The 22,716-nt window shown below is 50.1% G+C and overlaps 1 long non-coding RNA gene across 3 annotated transcripts; it reads left to right on the plus strand.

Annotated features, from left to right (window-relative positions):
• Positions 1 to 694: 694 nt before the first annotated feature.
• Positions 695 to 22,504, plus strand: LOC119236989 (uncharacterized). Of its 3 annotated transcripts, none has more exons than XR_008550290.1 (4): positions 695 to 729; positions 11,639 to 11,736; positions 16,365 to 16,518; positions 22,430 to 22,504. It is a non-coding gene; the product is annotated as an uncharacterized LOC119236989 (long non-coding RNA). The 3 variants fall into 3 exon arrangements; XR_005123167.2 differs by lacking the exon at positions 22,430 to 22,504 and adding an exon at positions 19,746 to 20,010; XR_008550291.1 differs by lacking the exons at positions 11,639 to 11,736; positions 22,430 to 22,504 and adding an exon at positions 19,746 to 20,010 and having other exon boundaries at positions 697 to 729.
• Positions 22,505 to 22,716: the final 212 nt, after the last annotated feature.

The following is a 22,716-nucleotide window of genomic DNA, read 5'->3' on the forward strand; positions in this document are numbered from 1 at the left end:
CTCCGGAGAGAAGATGAACACCTGGCTTCTCTGCTCCTCCTGAGACTCAGTCTCCTCACAGTGCCTCCCACTGGCGGATGGGCTTCCAGCCAGCTTACTTAGGGACTTGGGGAATGCAGCCTGAGGAATCAGAGGGACCCCACACTCTAGAGCCAAGAAGGGAAGGGGTGGCGAGGACCCCAGGGCACAATGGCCCAGGGCTGGTGTAATGTCCAGTGACGTTCTGTAGCCACAAATCCCTACTGGTGCAGATACGTTTGGGGACCAACCAAATGGATGTTTGGCAAGTTGGCGGCTCAGGGGCTAGTGGGAGCAGACAGGGTGGGATCATGGCACGGCACCTGCTTGCCAAGGGTGTGGATTGGCTGTCCCAGCAGTTGCACCAGTGCACCCCTTGGCACCTGCTATGAATGGTGATGACATCTGCTTTCTTAAGCTGTGCGCGGAGTCTGTTTGCACTGTCACCGTGGGAGACTATGATTGGGGAGGTACTGGCTGCCAAGCCCATTATGAGCTTTACAGCTTCACAGTCAGTACCCCTGTGAACCCCACACCTATAGGGCAGGTGTGGCTCCCTTCACTTTTCCAAGAGGCAGTGACCAATCCTTGGGACTGACCCGCTAATTAGCCTCCCGGATGTTGGTGTGGCCAACTTGGACCAAACTAGCGGCATAGCTGAGGTGGGTCCTGGTCTTGGCCAACTTGGACCAAACTAGCGGCATAGCTGAGGTGGGCCCTGGTCTTGGAGTTCACATTCTGGCTTCCTGCAGGAGTATGGGAGTGCTTGGCACAAGGAAGGTGACACCTGCTACAGGCTGGCTAAGGGGCTCCACTTGCAGGGCCCAGCATGGTGTCCAAGATAAGATGCACCTCGCCTCCTGCTCCCCAGTCAGCCCCCACCCCCCTACTGCTCTGGTGCAGTGTGCATGCAGGCAGAGTAGGGGCCTGCAGGGTCACGCAGCTGCCCAGGCCCAGTGAAGGGGCCATGGCCAAGGACCTGGCATGTGAGGCGCACACACTGAGAGCTTTACACACAGTGTGTCCACTGCTGCCAAGTGTCTTCCTGCCAGTTTCCAGGGACAGCTTGACAGGTGGAGAGGCTGCGCCAGGTCACCCAGGCTGCAGGTGGCGGGGGCTGGGGGGGCAGGATTCAAACCCAGCCTGCCCTTTAGCTATTTTCTGGGCTCCTTCTCCCCTCCCTACCCCCAGCCTCTGTCTTTCCTGTTGTTTGTTCTAAAAACTGCTCAGGGTGCCCCCTTCAGAACCAAGCCCCTCCCTCTTCTACCCCATCTTCCTGCCTCAGCCCCCTCCTCCAGGGCCCTCCCTTTGCTGGACCCTTCACTGTCATCGCCACTGCGTTGTCATAGCTTATGCCATGGGTTTAGTGGCATATGACTGTCTGCACCCACAGCGTCTGCTGCACCAGGGTCCCCAACAGCTCTAGCCTTTCCACCTGTCTGAAATTCTACCATTAGGAATTTCAGTCTTAAGTCCTTTGTTATAAAGGCAGATAGGATTGGGTGGAGGCAGTGGAGCCCCTGAGGGGGTGTCAGCCAACCGGGAAGAGCACAGCCTGGCTTTCACTCAGCCCCATGTCTCCCCTTTAAAAGAAGGACCCATGCCACTCCCCATCCCACTACCACCTCTGTACAGGCAGAGCAGAGCTGGATCTCTCCGTTTTATAGCTGGGGAAATTGAGGCTTGTGGAAGGAAGGGCCTCATGTGCACTCACATGAGTGAATTAGAGGGGTGCAGCGGCAGTTCTGCTGGGTCTCATCAGCTGCCCCTCGGTTCCTTTTCTCTCCCTCAAGTTCCCTGCAGGGAGGTTGGGGTGCTGAGGCCTTGGCGTCCGACGAGTCTGCTCCCAAAGCTACCCAGCTTTGGCACTTGAGCCATGCTGTGTCACCTGAGCCCACCAGAATCTCCCTTTTGTCACCTGTCAACACCCTCTCTGCCCCTGCAAGCCCTCTCCTCTCCCAGGTGTGTGGGTGAGGCGGGAAGCCCTGGGAAATCACATGGCAGACACTTGCCTGGGGTGCATAAAGTCTCCAGGGCACTTGGTGCCCCCAAGACTCCTGCCCTCACACCCAGTCCCAGCAAGGCTCTGTGGCAAGAGGCTCTGCTCTGCCAGCTGCCGGGGAGCCCCCCAGCCAAGGGCTGCCTGAGCCTGGGGCCAGGAGCAGTCAGCGCCCCTCTCCACAGTTGGTCAGGCCCCTTGTGTTCCTTTGAGATCTAGAATATGCTCCCTTCCCCCAGAGTCCCAGCCCCTCAGAAGAAGAAAGAAAACCCCACTCTGTAGCCCCTTTTGGCTCATAAAACCCTTTCTCTGGGTCTTTCCTTGGAATAATCTATTTTTAGCATCAAAGAGCTCTGCCAGGGGCTTAGACCTGCTGAGGGCCGACCACAAGCTGGGCCTGAGCGGGCGCTTCTCAGTGGGGTGTGGCGGGAGGAAGGTGTGCCCACTCCCAGGACCCACAGACGGGGCGGGAGGCCTCTGACCATGCTCCAGACACCTCCCTCCCATTCAGTCAGCGTCAGGGCCAGGCCTGGGGCCCGCCCTCCGCGCCCCGTTTCCTCTCAGTGCATCCTTACCACAAACCTAATAATAATAACAATAATCATGAACCAGCACTGGTGCAGCTCTCACCACGCGCCAGGCACTCTCCCAAGAACCTTATGTAAATTAGTCAGGATTTGAACCCAGACAGCGGATCTTACCACCATCTCCTTTTATAATCGAGAAAACAGGCTCCGAGAAACACATGGCTTTTTCAGAGGGACTAGATAAAAACCGTGAGGTCAGAGTTCAGGACGGGGCTGTCTGACCAGGGCCCTCTGGCTTGAACTCACCTGACCTCTGGGCTTCCAGGCATGGCACCTATGACCTCAGTTAACCTGGGGTTAACTGGGGTGCACAGTAGGAGGGGGTGCATGGCTGGCTCACAAAGTCTCCAGGGTATTTGGTGGCCCCAAGACTCCTGCCCTCATACCCAGTTCCAGCAAAGGGTGTGTGTGGAGGACACACTCTCCCCACCTCCCTTTCCACTGAGAAGAAAAAGGGAATCCACTGAGGTTCAGAGCTAGGACCTGGCGGAGCTGGGTTTTGAACCACCTCTGCGAGGATTCCTGAAGCCTTCCCTAGAAGCTGCCATCTCAACAGTCACCCCCCTCTGCCCCCAGCCCCCTGCTGCTTCTCAAGAGGGGATGGGCCCCAGAGCAGCCAGATCCAGTTGTCATTTTCTGAATATATTCGATCTTAATGTTTTCTCCCCTCTCTTCCTCCCTCCCCTTCTCTCTCTCTCTCTCTCTCTCTCTCTCTCTCTGTCTCTCTCTCATCATGGCCCCATTTGCAGGGGTGTGCCGGCCAGCAAATTTGCTGACCCAGGCAAAAGGAAAGGGGGGTGTCATTATGTGGTTGGGAAATGGTGGGGCATTTTGTATGCCACCGACCTAGCATCCCAGGAATTCCAGCAGCCCTCAAGGCAATGAGAGAATTAGCTACTATCCAGGGCTGCGGCCTCCTTACCACATATGTGCATTTTCTTTACTTTAAAGGAAGAGGCTTTTAGCCTCTGTACCTAAGAGGTAGCCCTGTAGGAAAAGAGGTTTCCTGAGGTAAGAAGAGAGCCCTGGCCAGTGAGGCTACAGGCCAAGGCTGACACTTGGGGCAACCCAGCCCCGAGGGCAGGCCTAGCCCTAGGCTAAGACCTACCCCAACGGGCCTGGTGTGCTGCTCTTGCCATGAAGCCAGTCTCTGTAACTTGCTGCATGAGGTTAGACGGGTTCTTCTTCCTCTCTGGGACGGTCCTCATCTGGGAAAGGAAAAGGTGAACTCACCGTCTTAGTTTGTGTTGCCCCAAAGACAGATCTTGAGTCTAAGAAATAAGATGTGAGCAGTTTAGTTGGGAAGTGATCCCAGGAAGCGAGGGTGAGGGAAGGAGAAATGACTTAGGACAGGGAATTCAGCCCATACCAGGTGACCAGGTGTGGGAATGAGCAGCTTAGGGCTTGGGCATCTGCAGCTCAACCCCATGAGACCCCTCTGAGGAACTGGGTGGAATAAGGTACAGACCTGCTCCCCAGGGGGTGAGGGAGTGTCTGCCAACTCCCATCACTCACTGGTTGAGGGCTGTACTAGGAATGATGACCCCAGCAATGCCTGCTGCTTCCCCCCCCGGGCAAAGCTCACTCAGGGTCTAGAACATGCTCAGGCTGCTCTGTCCTTTAGGGGAACTGTTTGGATTTCTGTATTTCACAGACATTGCCTTCAGACTCCTTTCAACCCTCTGAGCTCCTGCACCATTAAGGAAGTGATGTGTTGGCATAGCAGGTGGGGTGCAAGAGCACCCCCTCATCATTTGTCCCAGGGCCCAAGAGGCCACTGTCCATGCTTCAGTATGTTGGACGTTGGTTTTTAATAGTGTCCACTGGAACCCTGGAAACAGTGCCTCAGGGTGCCCCAAGGAGGGAGATGAAAAGGATTAGGCTGAGTTGGGGGAAGGCTGTGTTCCCCACCACTTCCACCAGAGAAGCCTACTTTGTCTTTTTACTTTTAGCTTTAATTTATTTTAGCTTTAATTTATTTCTTCAATGTTATAAATGCTGTGATTTAAACAGACATTTCTATAAGACTCTCCTTCCTATTTCTCTCAGAAAACCACTTCCAACTCCTTTAACTGTTTCTTTTAGTACTTTATTTCATTAAACACTGTGTTTACCAAGTTCATGATGACTTTTCAATTTTAGACATTACCTATTGACTTTCCACTATGGAAGAAGATTGGTTCCCTTTACCTGGCCTTCTCCTTACCATTCACCCTTTCTTGGTTTACTCCCGTGATTTGATGAAGCACCTCTTCCAATAGTCTCCCAAGAAAGGGTACGTGGAAGTTAGATTTATTTGTGAACTTGCCACACTTGATGATGTCTTTAGTCATACTTCTTGGGTAGTCTGGTTGGGTATAGAAATCATGGCTGAAATAAATCCCCCCCCATAATCCCGCCCCCCATCAAAGGTATTTCTCCATTGTCTTCTTGCTTTTGTACTGTTATTGATAAGCCCAAAAAATCCTGATTCTTAATTTTTGACCATTGTCTGTTTCTCTCTCTCTTTCTCAAAACTTCAGAGATACTCTCTGTCCCAAGTGCTCTGAAATTCCACAATGAGATGCCTTTGTGTGTGTCTATTTTTATCCATCGCTGTGGACATTCAGTGAGTTCTATGACTGAATCACCTCATGGTGATCAATTTTGAGCAGTCTTCATGAATTATTTCTTTGACTTTTTTTTCTCATTCTTTCTTTTCTTTAACTTATTAACTTTTTTATTGGAGTAATATCGGTTAACAACACTGTATAAGATGTAGGGGAATAGGTTCACACCTCCTCAGCTGTTGCCACACCCATTACCAAAGTTCCATAGTCCTTTACCACAGATCATTGGGCTGCCTCCCCCTCCCTTGGTTCCCACTTGGTTACTCTATTTCTGTGAAGAATTCCATTGAAACTTCAATACAAATTGCATTGAGTCTATATATTGGGGAAGATGGACATTTTAACAGTGTTAAATCTTCTAATCCAGAAGCTTGGAATGTCTTTCCATTTCCTTCTGTCTTCTATTTCTTTTAGTAATGTCTTATAGTTTTCATTAAATAGGTCTTTTACTTCCTTTGTTAAGTTTATTTGTAGGTATTAAATTTTTATTTATTTATTTTTTTACATCAGGTGTAGTCCCCATGGTATTAAATATTTTTTGATGCAACTGTAAATCAGATTGTTTTCTTGATTTCTTTCTCTTTTGGTTCATTGTTTACATTATAGGAATGTAATGTTTACATTATAGGAACAGACTTTTGTATATTGATTTTATAACCTGCCACTTTACTATGCTGTTTATTGCTTCCAATAGTTTTTTAGTGGAATCTTTAGAGTTTATGTATATTACTATGTCATCTGCAAATAGTGATTGTTTTACTTTTTTTCCAATTTGGATTCCTTTTATATCTTCCTGTTACCTAATTGCTTGAGCAATTAGGACTTCCAATACTACAGTATGTTGAGCAGTAGTGGTGACAATGTACATTCTTGTCCTGTGCTTGGTCTCAGAGGAAAAGCTTTCAGTTTCTCATCACTGAGTATGATATTAGCTGAGTTTTGGCATATATGGTATTTATGATGTTGAGGTATGTTCCTTCTAAACCCATTTTGCTGAGAGGTGTTTGTTTTTCATAAATGAGTCTTTTCAAATGATTTTTCTGTATCTATTGATATGATCATATGATTTTTGTCTTTCCTTTTATTGATATGGGGAATTATATTGATTTGTATATCTTGAGCCATCCTTGTGTCCCTGGAATAAATCCCACTTGGTCGTGTTCTTTTGTGTGTGTGATGTCCTTGTCTATTTTTGGTATCGGAGTAAAGTTGGCCTCACAAAATGTGTTTGAGAGAATTCCTTCTTCCTAGATTTTTGGAGGAAGATGTTCATAGTAGTTGCACAATTATCTATATTTCTGAGATATCTATTGTAATTTCTGCTCTTATTTATTAAAGTTTTCTCCCTTTTTTCATAGTGAGACTAGCTAGAGGTCCATCTACTTTGTTTATTTTTTCTTTTTTTTTTTTTTTTTTTAAAGATTTATTTATTTATTTATACAAGCATTGGGTACAGTCAGAAGCGCGGGAGGGTGAGAGAATACACCAGAGCCAGAGTCAGAGCCAGAACCGGCGCTGCAGAGGCTGCGGGCAGCTTCACAATGGGTCTGCGTGCCATGTGGGACCCTCACCCCTGGCAAGGGTTCAAACCGGTGCTGCAGAGGCTGCGGGTAGCTTCGCAACCCAGTGCTCAACCACTGCGCCACTGGAGAGGCCCTATTTTGTTTATTTTTTCAACCAACTTTTAGTTTCATTGATGTTTTGAACTGTCTTTTTGACTTCTATGTCATTTATTTCTACTCTAATTTTTATTATTTCCTTCTTTTTACTGAATTTTGACTTCATTGTTCTTTTTCTAGTTCCTTCAGGTATCATGTTAGATTATTTATTTGAGATATTTCTTGCTTCTTGACGTAGGCCTGTATTGTTATATACTTCCCTCATAGTCCTTCTTTTGCTGCATTCATAGGTTCTGGTAGATTGTGTCTTCATGTTTGTATGTTCCTAGGTATTTTTTTAATTTCTTCTTTGATTTCCTCATTAATCCAATAGTCATTCAGTAGTGTATTGTTCAGTCTCTGCATATTAGATGTTTTTACAGCCTTCTTTGGGGGTTGACTTCTAGTTTGATACCATTATGATCAGAGAAGTTATTTGATATCACTCAGTCTTTATGAATTTATTGACACTTGTTTTGTGACCCAACATGTGGTTGTTCATGTGTGCTTGAGAAGAATGTGTGCTTAGCTTTTGGGGACTGTAGTGCCCTATAAATATCTAGTAGGCCCATCCTCACTTAAGGCTATTGTTTCCTTGTTGATTTTCTGTCTGGTTGATCTGTCCGTTGATGTAAGTGGGGTGCTGAAGTCCTCCGCCACTATTGTGTGGTGGCCAAAGTCTGTGTGTTTCTTTCTTCAAAATCGAACCTCAAATATTCTACTGGGTTGGTAGAGAGGATCTGGAGGCCTAAGTACTTTTTATCGACTTCCAAATATTGCTCCTCAGTTCCTTCTTAACCCGCATCTCCTGACATCTCTTGTGCTGCCAGTCCTTGGATCAAAGAGTTTTTGCCCTCAGTGTAAGAAATTGAGTTGCTTCCTCAGCTTTCCCTGCTGCTGGATCTATGGGGACTCAGACCTCTCTGGTTGACCAAGTCGGTGTCATCTTAAACAGATGCTTTTCAGTTTCCTGCAACCTGTTGCTGTTATCTTTTCTTCTGTTCTCTTTGACCTTATAGGTGTATGTCCCCAAACCAAAAAAAAAAAAGAAAAAAAACAACAACAACAAAAAAAACATGACACCACCACCCAACCCACAACAATACCTCGTAGATAGGAAGCCAAGGTAAACGTATGCCTTCAATCTACTCTGCTGATTTCTAGATTGTAAGGGAAGATTTTGTTGAAACAAGGACTCCAGGTACATCTTGTGTATGTTTGAGAAGACTCAATTTTTAAAAATTAAAATTCTCCCTAAAGTAATTTATACATTATATTAACGATTTGAATCAAACCTTTTCTAAAGCTCGTGTGAAAGAATAAATTGTGAAGAAAAGCCAAGACAATTCTGTAAAAGTAGAGGAAGGGGGTGGGTCCCTCCACCAAATACCAGGATCTGGGCTGGCTATGTTGTCATGAAATCAGAGAGGTTCTGACACAAGGCTGCACCGTTAGACAATGAAACAGAATTAAGGATCCAGAAACTGATGCCTTCATATAGGGTCAGGATCCCACAGGAAACAGATGTACCTCAGTGCTATTTACATGTGTCTTAATAAGAAGGAAACAAAAGGAGGTAACAGAAAAGAGGAGGAGCAGAAAAGAGTGAGGTAGTCACCAGTCAGGGAAGGCCAGCAGCTGCCAGAAGCAGGAAGAGGCAAAGAAGGGACTCTCCTCTATAGTGTGCAGAGTGAGTTCATCCCTGTCAGCACTGATTCCAAAGTCTCCAGCACGCTGAGAGAATACATTTCTGTTGTCAGTCATGCAATGTGTGGTTGTTTTGGTAGAAAACCAATATGCAGCTGAGACCTCCCACTTGCTGGTTGGAATCCCAAACTGGCCAGCTGAGGCTCTGTCCAGGGGTCTATTGGCATGGGCCTCGCTGTGTGAGGTGTCACAAAGCAGTCGTCAGGCCAAGGGGGAGGTAGATTGGTGGGATTTCAGTCATTGGGCACAGAGGAGAGGGAAAGATCTTTCCAGCAACATAGAGTCAGCTGCTGTGATGGCTTCAGGGGACTGGCTCCAATGTAATTCTGGAACCTGCCACTCCTGGTGGCCAAATACTGACAGTCCAGCACCCACTGTCCCAGCCCTGGCTGAGCTTGCAATTGTGTTTCCAAGGCAGAGCAGCCAGAAGCAAGAGAGAAATCAAGACACTTCCCTTGCCTGCTCTGTCAACTCTGCACATTAAGGCACATCAGATAAGCCTCTTTTCTTGCATGTGGTAGAGGTGTCAGACAGGCAGGCTGCTGTCTGCTTCCCTCCGTGGTTCTCACTACTTATCTGGGCCTCTGGGAAACCTGGGGAGGGTGTAGGTAGAGGCTACTCATTCATGGAGCTCAAGTTGGCTTCAATGACTCAGCCCCATTGTAGCTCCAAAGGGTGCAAAATGCCTGGTCCTCTCCTGGTGTACAGTCTTTCATGGCTCCCTAGGACCCACATCACCTCTACAGTCCTTAGTCTGGAGCTTGAGTTCTGCCAGGTAAACTCCTTGCCAGTGTTCATAACACATCTTGCACTGGCCAGGATGAAATAGGCTCTGCACCTTTCAACTTCCAGATCATTGCTCACAGATATTTCTCACCCTAGACATTCTCCCCTTTTTTCTGCCATTGTCTAAATCCTGCTTATTCTTCATGACCTGTCTTCAGTGTGCCTCCTCCAGGAAATACCCAGCTGCCAACCTCATTCTTCTAGTCCTCTGTGCTCTTTGTAACAGAGACGTTGACTTTGACTTCCTTAGTGCCTGGCATGGGGTGGTAGGTGGCATGAGCATCAGTAAATGCAGTCATCGAATTTTCTAGTCAGATTTAGTTCACTTCTATTAAAGCACCAGTTACACACAGGCCTTACATTTCACATACCTGGCGTCCTTAAATTTGCACATTGATGTGGTTATGTTAGTACCACTGTATCTATTTTCCATGTCAGGGAACTGACCTCAGAGAGGCTAAGCCCACACTCACACAGCCAACTGGTATTACAGTTGGCACTATTACTCTGAGGTCTTCCCAAGTTCAGGAACCAAGTGTTCTAGTCCCTGCTTTTTCCTTCCAGCTGAAACACCCTGAGGCTCTTCCAGCAAATGGGGCCACAGAGGAAATAGAGAGGTGTCTGCTATCTTCACACTGACTTTGATTTCAATCTACTCTTTCTTCTTAATATTTTTTTCTTATAAAAAAAGAAGTTTGTCTTCAGTTGTGACTCTTAAACCCAGTACACTTTCCAAGATACTTTATTGCTTCTAAACTAGGTAAAGCCCCTGAGCCAAGGGAGGACAAAAAGGTCTCCTGGCCCATCCTCCTGCCTCTAGTCAGGACACTTTTGGTTATTACAAGTGACAGAAACCCAACTCTGTTGATTTATTTTGTGTCAATTTGGCTAGGCAATAGTACCCAGATTTGATCAAATTAGCCTAGATGGTGCTAGGGAAGTAGTTTTTCAATAAGCTCAACATTTAAATCCATAGCATTCATGTAAAGCAGATTTCCCTACCTCATATGGGTGGGCCTCATCTAATCAGTTGAAGACCGTGAGGAAAAAGACTGACTTCTGCCAACGGATTACCTTTGGCATTGAGCTACAACATCAGTGCTTCCCTGGGTCTCTGACTTTCTGACCTTCCCTGCAGATTTTGAACTTGGCCAGTGTTCACAATAAAGTGAACCAATTCCTTAAAATCTCTCTTTCCTTTCACTTCTGCTTCGTCTGTGTTGGTTGCATTCACGAGCAGGCTCTCTCTCATCTTAGGAGGTGAAAAGAAGGCTGCCAGCAGTTTTGACTTACTGTCTAAGCTTAGCAAACCTTAGAAAGGGAGGATTTCTTTTTTAATAATTCCAGCCAAAGTGCTAGGGTTGATGCTTACTGGACCAGCTCTGGCCTTGTGGCTATTCCCGACTCAGCTGCTGAGATACCGACTGGCTAGGGAGCCAGGCAACTAACTCTACTTTCTATGGTCTGACAGTGATTCTTATGTATTTTGCTCCCTGCCTTGAGGCAGACCCAGGGAACAGAAGCATCCTGAAATGGGAATTGCAGATCTAAAGAAAAGCACACCAGAACAGGGAGTCATCTGAATAGGGTTGCGGGTAGGGCCAAGTTTCAAACATCCCTTGGGGAGCCCTTTAGCTGAACCAGAAATCTCCTGTGAATAGCCTCATAACTCCTCCTCATCCACCATGGAGCTCAGGAGTCTTTAGCTCCTGCCTCTGCCCAATACTCAAACTCCTTCTATAGTGTTCCCAAGTAGCTGTGCACCTCCAGGGTCAGGGAGTTCAGTACTTCTCAAGGCAACTCATGACACTCTTTGGTGAGCTCTGACCGGGGTCTTTGCCTGTGTTGTTCTGTGGTTTTTCTAGCCCCTAGAACAGTATCTGGTGCTTACACTTAATGAGTATTTGTTGAATGAATGAATGAGTGAAACAGGCTGTAGCTCCATCAGTTGAGACACCGTAGCCATCCCCAAATAAGGCCACTTCAGGGATCACAAAGGTGATCAGGCTCCTACTGCTTTGCACAGGGAAGACAAGAGCCTCACTAAAGCCACCTCAGCCATCCCCTGATAAGGCCACTTAGCCATCCCCTGATAAGGCCATCCCCTGATAAGGCCTACGTTTGACCCCTTCCTGTTGGGCCACATGTGACAGTTGTATATTAGCACCAACCATGTGCTAAGCACACATGGGATCTTCACACCAACAATCTCACTTCATCCTCTGTCCCCTTAAGAGTCCCACGAGGCAGACATGATACCTTCTTCTTTGGCAGATGAGGAAGACCGGGGCTCAGAGAGGTGATGCAACTTACCCAAGGCCACACAGCCAGGACACGTGGAGCTAATATTTGAACCCACACAAAGGGACAAGGTTAGCGCCCCATCCCAAATGGCAGCCGCAATCATGCAAACATATAGTGAGCGTGCATTATGTGTGACGCGTCATACGAAAGGTTTTACATGTATCAGCTCGCTTCATTTAGTCTTTATAGGAACTCTGTGCCATTATATTCCACTTGACTGATGAGAAAATTGAGGCTCAAAGAAGTTAAGTGACGTGCCCAAGGTAACATGACAGTAAGTAGCTGGGCTGGGATATAAATCCAGGATTGTTTGATTCTAGCTCCTTCACACTACACAGTGCTGTCTCTCCCAGCAGGCTCCCTCCTGCTCCACAAGCTGACCCTGACCTAGTGACTGTCAGGCACTGTTATAGGCACTGAAGACACCGTTTTAAGCAGAGTGGACAAAGATCCCTGCTGTCACCAATGACACTCTAGTGGGAGCCAAAGAGACAGCGGTGACAATTCACAAAGCACAAATGTTGATAAAATGGAAAATATCGGGGGCAAAGAGCATTAGAAAGGAAACAGTGTGGGGGATAGAGGACCGAAAAAGTCCCACAGGCATCAGGAAAGGCCTCTCTGATTAAGAGGTGGATATCTGAGTAGACACCTGAATGAAATGAGTGAGTGAGTGAGCTGTACCATTATCTGAAGGAAAAGCACTCCGGGTAGAGGAGCAGCATGTGCAAAGGCCCTGAGGTAGAAGCAGGTGTGGCACATTCCAGCAACAGTGAAGAGAACAGTGTGACAAGAGTGAGTCAGTGAAGGTGAGGCCCGGTCCATTGACTGCTCAACAATATGGTAAGGCTGGCAGGGACGATCACACTCACTTATAGATCAGAAAACAGTCTCAGATTAATGCCTTATCACACAGTGAGCCCAGGTCTGAGTCTGAAAAAAATGTGAGACATCAGGAAGGAAGAAACAAGCAGTTATATTAAGCAGAACTAGTGAAAAGTGACAGAAAAAAAACAACTCTCAACTGGCTTAAGCAAAACAAAATAAAAAGTCCAGGAATGGAAGCTTCAGGACTAGCTGGATCCAGGGGCTCAAATGACATCATCTCAAATCCCCTTTGGCCCCCCTCAATTCTGATCTCCTTTGCTTTGCTGCATTCTTAGGGGGGCTTCTCTAAGTCCATCAGTTTGGTTTTCATCCTATCAGCTTCCACCCTGGTGGGAAGAGAACATCTGTTGGCTGAAAGCACAGCAACAATGGTCCCAGGAACACAGCCCTGAATCAACCTGGGTCATATCCCCCGAGGGGAACTCAGGAGAGGGCTAGTCCCCCTGGAACCACATGGAGGGAGCATGAAGGTGGCGTGGGGGGGGGTGGCATTGCCCCAAAAAATCCAGATATTGCTTTCAAAGGGAGCGGGGAGAGACTCTAGGGGTGCCCAGATCAATGGTGTTCTACACAGGGGAGGGGGCAGCTCTGTAGAGGGGGGCTGGCGTGTGCAGAGAGGGGCTCCCAGGAGGGAGCCAGCTGTTTAGTGCCGCTCCTCTTCCCGCTTCCTCTCTCTTCTGCTGGGTGATGCAAAGATGTCCTGTCTCAGGCATTCAAGGAAGGGTCTGTCTTCTCTTTCCTGCTTTCCTGCCCTCCCCTCCAGCCACTCGCTGCTTCTGAACATCCTCTGCCCAGTCCACCCTGCACCCCCAGGCCTCTGCCTGTGCTATTTGCTCTTCCTGGAATGGCCTCCTGACCATCTCCATGTATTACAATCCTGACATCCTGCAAAGGGGATCACACTGCATTGCAACTGGCTGCTGCTGGTGCCGGCAAGATCCTCCAGGGCAAGAGGAACTTGTTGCTTTTCTATGTCCTCATCACCCAGGCTGGGCAGGTGGGCAGGAAACAGTGGCTGAATAATGAATGATCACATTATAATTGAATGGGAAAGGGAGAAATGGAGGGAGGGAGGGAGAACATCCTAATCCACACGTGTCCTCCCTTGGAAGCTTCCCCTCATTGCCATGTTTCAATGCCACATGCCATTTATTCCTTAGTGCCAGTCATTTCTGGATATGCTGCCTCATCTGTCCTGCCTATAAGTCTAGGCACCAGGTCTTAATCATCGCCATCATTTTCTCTTGTGTCCTCTCCCTCCCTATCCCCTCCTTGCAATATTGGGCTAACAAAGGGCTTAATAACTACGGAATGAAAATGGGCAGGGCCTTATCAGTGCACCAGTGTCCCCCCCACCAGGAAGGTCAGCGTTTTCTACTGAACGAGTGTAAGGTGTAAGTCCTTTTTCCTCTAGCCAGAGAACCTCTGACCTAAAGAGGAAGTGAAGAGAGTAAAAGATGACAGCTTTCTCAGTCCAAGAGAAGATGGCATATGTCGGGTGCAGCTGTAGGCAGGCTCTCCGTGTACGCTCTGAATTTATCTCCCCAACAGCCTTGTGAGATGGGTATTAGCCTTCTCAGTGCGTAGGTAGAGATACTGAGGATCAGAGGTAGAGTGACAAGACCAAGGTCACACAGTTGTTGAGAGACATGCTTGGAAATGGACCCCAGATAGTTATAAACTGACTCCCAGGGGAAAAAAAAAAAGGAAAATAAAAGCTCTGATTTGTTGTGTTTGCCAATTTCTATGGTGTAAATACTCCCACCAAGGCCAACTGCAGACTGCTGACAATGGACCTGCAGATTCCCCCGTGTTCCATGACTGTCTGTTGCAAGCTAGCAGCAGCCCACACAGGCTGGGTCCAGCACCGTCCAGGCCCAGCACAGCACTCAGGGTCTGTCTCACACCCAAGGAGGCCCCTCCCACTGCCTGGACAAGGTAGAGGCAGGAGGACAGGCTGGCGGAATTTAGGTGGGATGAGGGAGGTCCTGGAGCAAGAATAGGGGCTCCCACCAACCTCAAACTTTCCCCAAGCCTTTCTGTCTTGCTGGCTCCCCATGGTCCACTCTGCTGCCATTGCAGCTGCTGCTTCTCCACACCGATCCTCCTCCCAGAAGCATCTCCGCTCACTTTCTCTTTTTTCTGATTCTTTGTTCCTCTGACGTGTTTTCCCTCCTATTTCTATCTGCAGGTTTCTGTAAGTCTCCTTTTCGTGAATGCTCCCTCCCTCTCAGGAAATATTTCAAAGTCTGTTTAAAAAACAACACAGTGACTGACTTTACAGGTTTTTTTCCCCACTTCTTGAGAACAGGACGTGAGAGGGCCAGGTTGAATTTCCTGTGTGAAGTATGTGTGGGGTTTCTGAGCAAAACAAGGGTCAGGCTGTGGTCCTGGAGGAGCCAATGCCAAGGTCACCTGGACTCAGGCCTCAGACAGTCCAGCCCACAGGTTGCCCAGGCACTCCTGCCCTCCCCGGGTACATGTGCTGGGAGAGCGATGGGACAAGCACAGAACATTCCACCGCACGCCGCAGTTGTGCCCCATTTATCCAGGCCCTCACCACAGGCCAAGGTGGGGTGGGGGGCTCCCAACAGTCCGGCCCCGCTACATCTATTCCCGCTATGGGTGTGACCTGGGATGAGACACTGCTTATCCAGGCCTCAGTTTCCTCGTCAGTACAATGGGGATGATGAGGCCAAGTTTGGAGTTTTGCCAATGAGACTAAATGTAGACTCAGCAGAAAGCCTGGCAAGTAGGTGGTGCTGAGGTCACATTAGTTATCTGTCCAGCAGGGAGGAAGCGGAAGGGAGGTGTTTCGTATAAATGCTCCCCAAGTCTGCCCTGTTAAATTACAAAACCATGGTTAAGTGAAATCATCTTGAAATTTCCAATCATGTGCTACTGGGCCTTAGGCGAGTTACGTATTTGTACCTCAGTTCCCTAATCTATAAAATGGGATCTGTGATAGAACCCACCACATGGGGGTATTGTGTGATTAAATGAATTATTGCCTGATAAGTGCTTAGAGCCATGTCGGATAGGATGCAAGTACTTAATGGATGTCAACTGTTATTATTATTCCCTGCAGCCATGCAACAGGAGAACAGCGCTGCTCCTCGCTCCTCGGGTCCATCTAAGGAGGCCTGTGATGGGACACCCTCCAGACATCTCCCCTGCAGCCATCACCCCTGGGTTCTTAAACTCCTAGCAGCCCAGCAGCACTCATCTGCCACTTGGGGCAGTAACAGTGCTCGCCTGATATGGTGGGTGGGAGTATCCCTGGAGCAGCGCGATGGTGGTGGCGATTATTTCCTTTACCTGGTGGTTCAGGGTGTTGTGCACACAGGGCGTTGCTTTCCTGCCGGCATCACCTCCGGGATGGGCCAGCCCGCGGGGCCGGACCACCCTGGCCACGCCCTCACCTCCAGCCTGACTCCCGGCCACCCAGGGCTGCCCTAATTGGTTTGCAAGTGGACTTGTGACTCCAGCTGGGCCAACGAAGAGAGCCTGACTCTCTGTCCAGGTGGAGGAAGCCCATTCCGCATTGTGCCAAGATTTGTGCAAATTTCAGTGACGCTTCTGCACACTGTTCTCATTTTGCAGATGGAAACAGGAGTGAAAAAGCCTGACTCCTGTGCTGGTTCTGGCAGTGACTCACGCTGATCTTGGAGAAGTCCGCTCTCTTATGTGCTCAGCGGAAGACTCAGAGCCAAGTGCTGCGAATAATAACAATCAATAACATTTACTGAGCCCTCACTGCATCCCAGCGCGGCTCACAACTCTTTACTCTGTTATTCCCATTTCACAGGTAGGAAGCCCGAGGCACAAAAAGTGCACACAGCTGATAGGTGGAAGAGCCACAAAGTGAACCAGCTGTCTGATCCATCATCCAGGCCCTTCCTTACTAACGACACCCCTCTACTGAAGGTGGGCTGCACCCCTTTACCCGCAAAGCAAGGCAGGTAAGGGTGGTGGCCCTTGGCCCCTCTCTCTGGTTTCTTGCTTGGTTCTGGTGTTAAGAAGGCAGAGTGGGGTGGGAATCCCAGGTCTTGCATCACTCAGGTGTGACCCTGGCAGGTCTTGGCTCCTGCCTAAGCTTGTTTTCCAGCATCAGTGAAATGAGTCTTCGTAGACGATGCTCCAAGTTCTTTCCACCTTCTGAGAATAGCTGGACTCTTAGCCCCCCTCCACCTCTCTTCCCTTCCCCATTCTGTCTGTCCCTCCCCTCCTGGAAGCCCTCCCTCTGGAGGGATAGCTAGAACTGGTGGGCTGCATCTCTTCTAATGGAGGGGAGAGAGACAACCAGGGCAGGCAGGATCCAAAGGCCTGGGGTGGGTATAGATCCACCAGCCCCCCAAGCCTGTCTGGTCTGGCAAGGGCAGGCTGCTTCTATTGATCAGTGCTGTCAGCATGGGGAAAGCAGCTGTTTTCCTTCAAATCTGAAATCGATGGGACTCAACCTAGCAGATGGGGGCAGAGTTTGGAGCCAGGAAATAGTTTTCCTTGCATTTCGGAAACACTTTGGTTGGAGGGTCAGCTGGCATGGCTGAGCTGCAAAGCATGCTGGGAAGTTCCAGCCAGTGGGGAGTACTTGCCAGGCTCAGGGCCAGTCCAGATGCGCTGGCTACTTTGTGCTTCAGCTCCTTGCTGTCTTCCCCAGCCCTGGACTCTGAACACAGACCTGGGTGGGCAGGCTTGATCCCTTGGCCTGGCATCATCAGTCTGGCTTCTGCCTCCGTTCTGACACTGATCTTCCGTGTAGACTTGCACAAGTCTCTGTCCATCTCTGAGCTTCAGTTTCCACAGGAGCCAAAAGAGGAGGCGGTCCAACCAATGATCAGTATGGACAGTTCAACCCTGCCCTCAATATTCCTTGCTGTCTGGGCATGTTGCACTTCCCAGGAGGGTTTAGGGAGTGGCATGGCCCTAACAGGGGCATAACTGGCCACTTCACACTTTGTTCCCTGTCGTCAGTACTGACCCCTTCCCACACACTCACAGCCCTTCCTGCAAGTCCCTGTCAAAAGATCTCACGGGGCCTCCCCGGTGGCGCAGCGGTTGAGCGCTGGGTTGCGAAGCTGCCCAAAGCCTCTGCAGCACCGGTTCGATCCCCGGCTGCTCCCCGGCCACCGGAGGAGGGTCCCACTTGGCGCGCAGACCTCTCCTGCCGCCCGCTGCTCCCCTCAGCAGTGTACTTCGGTCCTTCTGCCTGCTCTGCTCCCCGCTCTGGCTCTGGTGAATTCTCTCACCCTCCCGCGCTTCTGACTGTACCCAGTGCTTGTATAAATAAATAAATAAATCTTAAAAAAAAAAAAAAAAGATCTCACGATACCCTGCCACCTACCCCCAACAATCCCCGGGACCTGCCCCTTGAGGGAGGCTGCAGCTCCCCATGGGGGCAGGGGACTGGGCCCTGGATCGTTGCTTATCTCTATGGAGATGGGACTAGCCCCCAGGGAGGGAACCTGGGGCCTGCAGAGAGTGTCCCCATGATGGGCCCTGGAGCTTGGCACCAGTATTTGCTGGGCAAGGTATACCAGACTGGGTCCTAAGCCTTCATTTCTGGTCCCCCAATTGCAGAAGGGGCGATATACATGCTCTCTAGCCCTGTTCTCCCCATATTTTGACTCTCCTCCCTCTTGCCTCCTTTCCCTTCTTTCTGCTGACCCCGACCCCTCCCCCTTTCCCCCAACCCCCCGCATCTTCTCCTGCCTTCTATCTCTTGTGACCTCTGACCCAAGCTAGCCTGCTTTTCCCTGTTCCACTCGATCCTTAAAGATCTTTTTTTTTAAATAAATTTTATTTTTATATTCTCCATACAATTGCAACCCCCTTATTTTGACCCCAATCCCTCCCCTCCCCGCCCCCCACCCCCCATAGCATGTCTCTGGTTTATAGTTTTTGTTGATTTTGATTTTCACTTTCTTATAGTTATTCATTTTCCTGGTCCCTTATTTAAGTTTTCTAGATTCCTGCTATGAGTGAGACCATCCGGTATTTTTCTTTTTCTTTCTGGCTTATTTCGCTGAGCATGATCCCTTCCAGTGCCATCCATGTTGCTGCAAATTGCATGTGTTTATCTTTTTTGAAGGCTGAGTAATATTCCATGGTGTATATGTACCACATCTTCTTGATCCAGTCATCTATTTTGGGGCATTTGGGTTGTTTCCAAAGCTTAGCTATTGTAAACAGTGCTGTTTTTAAAGCATGTTTCTGATCAGACCCTGCCCTGCTCAGCAACCTTCCCAGCTCCCCGTGCCAGACACAGAAATCCAGTCCTCCAGGCACCTTCAGGGCCCTCATCGCTCCTCTCTCAGCCAGCCCTTCCATTCTTGTCTCTCCCCACCACCCCAGGCTTCCCACTGGTCAAGTATTGCTGTGCCTCCCACCTCTAGGCCTTCCTGCTTGCACTGCACCTGCCTATGATGCCTCCCTGCCTTCTCCTGTGGGCACACCTTGCTCAGTGTTCCAGGTCTGCACACAGGTTGTGTCAAACATGGTGGAGCCCCTGCAGACTCTCCCATCTTGCAGGGCTGTGGCCCACACAGGGAGGGCTCTTCCTGGCATGGAGGCTGTTGCCTCCTCCCTAACTTGGGGGGATGGTGAGGTCCCTGAGGACAGGGCCTAGGTCTTCTTCATCACTCTCTTCAGGGACTTGTTTGACACGGAAAAAAAAGTCAGTTTAGTAACCCATAGGAAGGACATGATCGGGCGGGAGGCATAGTGCATTGGGAGCTGGGTTGGGCTAACAGGAACGAGCTGGATTGGGAGGATTTATCCTTAAATCAATCAGATTTAGTTGAGTTAGATGGGCTGGCCACCCAGGCTGGGTTGGGCATCGTCATCTGGGTTCAATAAGATTAGTTAAACTGAGTTAATTGGATTGAACTAGTTATTTTGGTGGGTTGGCTGAGCTGGACTGGACTGGTTGGCGAAATACCTTGGTTAGTTGAATTGGGATGAGTTAGTTGGATTGGGAAAGCTGAGTGGACTTGAGGGAGGAAATTGAGTTGGCTTGGACTGGTTGAGCTGAGCTCTTGGGTTGGTTTAGGCTGGTTTAACTGGATTTGACTCATTAGTTGGATTTAGTTAGGTTGGCTGTGTTGGGCAGCTGCTGAGTCGAGGTTGGTTAGTTCTGCTATAGCACAGACTGGGTGACTTAAGTTTTTTCTTTCTCACATTTCTGCAGGTAGGAAGTCTAAGACCAGGGTGTCAGCGTGGTCAGGCTCTTGGTGAAGGCTCTTCCTGGCTTACAGATGGCTGTCTTCTTGTGTGATCTTACGTGGCGGAGAGCTCTGCTCTCTACCACCCTCATAAGGGCGCTCATTCCAGCGTGACGACTCCAGCCTCGTGACCTGATTGTCTCCCAATGGCTCCGCATCAAATATCTCCACTTTGGGGATTTAGGCTTCAGCGCACAAACCCGGGGGGACAGATATAGTCCGTATACTTGAACTGGGTCAACTGAGTTGGGCTGACTCGCTGAGTAAGCTAGATTAGGGGGTGGGGAAGGGCTACTTCAGTTAGTCTGGTTGGCTGAGTTAGGCTTGGTTAGACGGGTTGTTCATTACTTGGGTTGGGCAAGTTGGTTGGGTGACTGGTTTGGGTTGGCGTGGGTAGGGTTAGTTGAGTAGCGCTAGTGGGATAGGATGGGTTACTTGGGTTTCTAGAGCTGGCTAGCCTAGGTAGGGTGGTTGGTTGGTTTGGCTGGCTTGGGATAGGCTGGCTTGGTGGGCCGGGTTATAGGCTGTCCTGGTCTGGCCTGGGTTCCGGGTTGGCGGCAGGGGTAGCCACAGTGTTCTGAGTTCTGCTCAGTCGCCAGCTCTGAGCCAAGGCGGGTGGGCGGGGGTGTGGGGGTGGGGGGCTTGGCCACAAATAGCTGTGGGGAACACAAACAGTTTGGTCTTCAAAGACCTCAGTGGTGGCGGCTGTAACTTTCCACACGGCCCCAGCAAGCACGTCGCTAGGCCTCATGTTCGGGCCCAGCTGCTGCTTCCTCTGTGAGCAAACCACAATGTGGGGGGCGGGAGAGGTGGGGAGCATGGGGGCTCGGAGCCCCTCCTTGCCAGGCATCCCCCAGCTCAGATGCCAGGTGTTCTCGCAGAGAGAGAAAGATTGACTCCACCGTGGGGAGCATCCCCCTGCTCCCACAGCCTTGCGTGGGGTTTGGCAGGGGAGGCTGAGACCACAGAGGACCAGCGAGGTGGCGGCAGAGGTGGGCGCCATGGTTGAGCTACAGGCCTGAGAAGCTCAGAGGTCCCTGGGACTGGTTTCTGCACAGCTGTGGTCAGAGCTGGGCTGAAAGTTCATTCATTCAAAAAACGATTTCTGGAGCTCTCACTGAGTGCAGAGACCGTGCACACAGGAGTCCCAGGCAGGAGTGAGTGATGGTGACAGCCACAAAGATGAAGGTCCCCAAGCTTCCTGAGGGCCTTGGGGCCCTGCCTCCCTCCAGCCCCCCATCCCACTCCCTCTGTTCTCCTCTGAATGCACCCACTGTGAGCAGCTCAGCATCTTCTGTGCCTGTGGATAGAGCTTGATGCCGGCCAAGCCTGGACAGCAGTGCCTGGCACTCAGCGGCCAGTCCCCTGCCCCAGCTCCCCCGCCTCCGGCTCCAGAGGCACTCCACCTTCCCCCCCATGCTAGCCCAGCGAACCCCACCCTGGTCCTTGGGAAGGGAGAACATCGAAACCCAAGAGACCTCAGAAGTTGTCAAACTTAAACCCACACTTCAGAAATGAGGAAATCAGGGCGCAGAATTGGGGAGTGACTTTCCCAGGACACCCAGCACCTGGAAGGCAGGGCTCGGCTCAGCCCAGGGGTCCTGCTTCCCTCCAGGCAACCAGGTGGCTCGCTGGAAAGTCCGTGTGTTGGCGATTCACACAGCGCCGTGCTTGCTGTCTGTGGCCTGGGGAAGTAGCTTAATCTCTCAGCATCTCTTTCCTCTGGGAAGAAGGTTCTCAACCCTGGGTGATAATCCCCCCTAGGAAAACTTTTGGAAATGTCTGGAGAAAGTTTTGTTTGTCACAACTTGGGGGTACAACTAACACCTAGTGGGTAGAGGTCAGGGATGCAGCTCCACAGCCTACATACGCAGGACACTCTACCGCCAGGAGTGACCTGGCCCCGTACGTCTGTGGTTGTTGCTGAGCAACTCTGTTCTGTGCTGACCCTGTCCCCACATTGCCAGGGACAGAGGTGCTGGGACCTGGGACTTCCTGTGCTAACATTTCCTGTGTTAACATCCAGGGCCACTAGGATGGCTGGTCACAAAAGCATCTCCCCACCCTCACCCCACGCTGTCATGACACTTACATGAGATTCTGTCAGATGAGGGCTTCACACGTGCCAGGCCCCAAGCAGTATCACTGGGGGGGGGGGGCGGCGGGGGGAAGTTCTTACCAGCCTCCTTCCTCCTGCAGGTCTTGCTCTGGTTTCTCCCGGGTGGACCCCACTTTCCCACCTCTCCGCCTGGCCCACCCTCCCAAGGCTCCCATACCGAGCTCCTCCAGGCAACTGTCTCTGACGGTCCATCCATATGCCCTCTCCCTTGGCTTCCCTGCCAGCCCATCGTCTGCCCTGCCCTGCAGAGCTCTGCCATCGGCATTGCTTTTAACTGTCAGGTGCTCTGAGGGTCTGTCTTCTGTCCAAGTAGTTCAGGGCTTTTCGCTGACTCTCATGCCCCAACCAGACGGAGAGCTCCCAAGCGCAGGGGCCCTGCCAGGTGGATGCCTGTGCCCCAATGCCCAGCCCAGGGCCTGGAACAGAGGCCATAGGAGCCAGTGTCCACTGCATGCATTTCGCCAGCGTCTCTCTCTGCAAGTCCTGGAGACACTGTCTTCTCTACCCATCACCCCCTCTTGCCTGGCACAGGCAAGAAGAGGCACACAGCAGAAGCCCAATCCAGACCTGGGTCCTTGCAGCCTTGAGAAATGTCGAGGTTGAAGTCACTAGCAAGGCAAGAGCTTCACAGTATGCCAAGCGAAAAAAGTGATGACGAGCAGGTACGTGGGCACAATTCAGTAAGTTACATGCGTATGAGGGGCATGTTTGCTGATATCAGAGTGCACTGAGGCTCTTGAGGGCAGAGGTGGCAACTAGATGCTGCCCACTTCGCTGCTGTGTAACCTCAGGCAAGTTTTTTAACTTCTCTGGGCCTC

This window comes from Talpa occidentalis, unplaced genomic scaffold, assembly GCF_014898055.3.
Source record: "Talpa occidentalis isolate TD23 unplaced genomic scaffold, MPIMG_talOcc4v2.1 talOcc4.9, whole genome shotgun sequence".
NCBI classification, from domain to species: domain Eukaryota; kingdom Metazoa; phylum Chordata; class Mammalia; order Eulipotyphla; family Talpidae; genus Talpa; species Talpa occidentalis.